An 850-nucleotide genomic window follows, 5' to 3' on the forward strand; every position below is an offset into this window, starting at 1 on the left:
TCACTTTTCCGCACTAGTGCGCAAAGTGAGTACTTTGCGTACTCCAGATTTGCAGCATGACAACGCAAAATAGTTAGTAGGTTATATGGAGCACCAGTGCAGCAAAATCAAAATTAAGTTGGTAACAGTGAGTGGGCTGCTATAGTGAGCAGAGGTGCAACGAAGCACAACGCGCTAATTATTAAGTAGATATATAATGGAGGACAACGACAGCACAGTGCCACCACAGCACACACCACACAGCTGCCCCCCGCCATTCAAAATACTACATTATTCAGGCAATTTTACCCATAATTACCCACTTGTCATATTCAATGGTAACTGTAGGAAAAATTTAATGTGAAATACGTGCGCAAAGTTCGTTTGCTGCACACTCAAGAAACCATTCCGCCCTCGCCTACGGCTCGGGCGTAAACGTTTCTTTCGATGCAGCAAACTGTCACTTTGCGCACTAGTTGCACAAATAACTATTTCGCACTCCAGATTTGCAACATGGCAACACAGAATAGTTGATGGGTTATATGAAGGATTAGTGCACGAGAACAAAAATTAAGTTGGTACAATGACTGTGGTTAGATTTAGATAAGAATCATTTCAATGGCTACCCTACATTTATGATAAAATCCCAATCTAGAATCCAAAACAAGAATAATGTTTATCTAAATCATAATAAAATAATAACTTCTCATCATTTGATAATAATTAATGTTTATTTTCTATTGACAGTAATAATTATTTCAACTCCAAGCAATGAGAAATGTAGCAAACACACATTTGAATACTTTGTTTACGTTAGTGAACAGCTGTTTTGAATGCAGTCAAGGAATTAGTCAAAATGAATTATTTGTAC

This window comes from Nilaparvata lugens, chromosome 3, assembly GCF_014356525.2.
Source record: "Nilaparvata lugens isolate BPH chromosome 3, ASM1435652v1, whole genome shotgun sequence".
Lineage (NCBI taxonomy): Eukaryota > Metazoa > Arthropoda > Insecta > Hemiptera > Delphacidae > Nilaparvata > Nilaparvata lugens.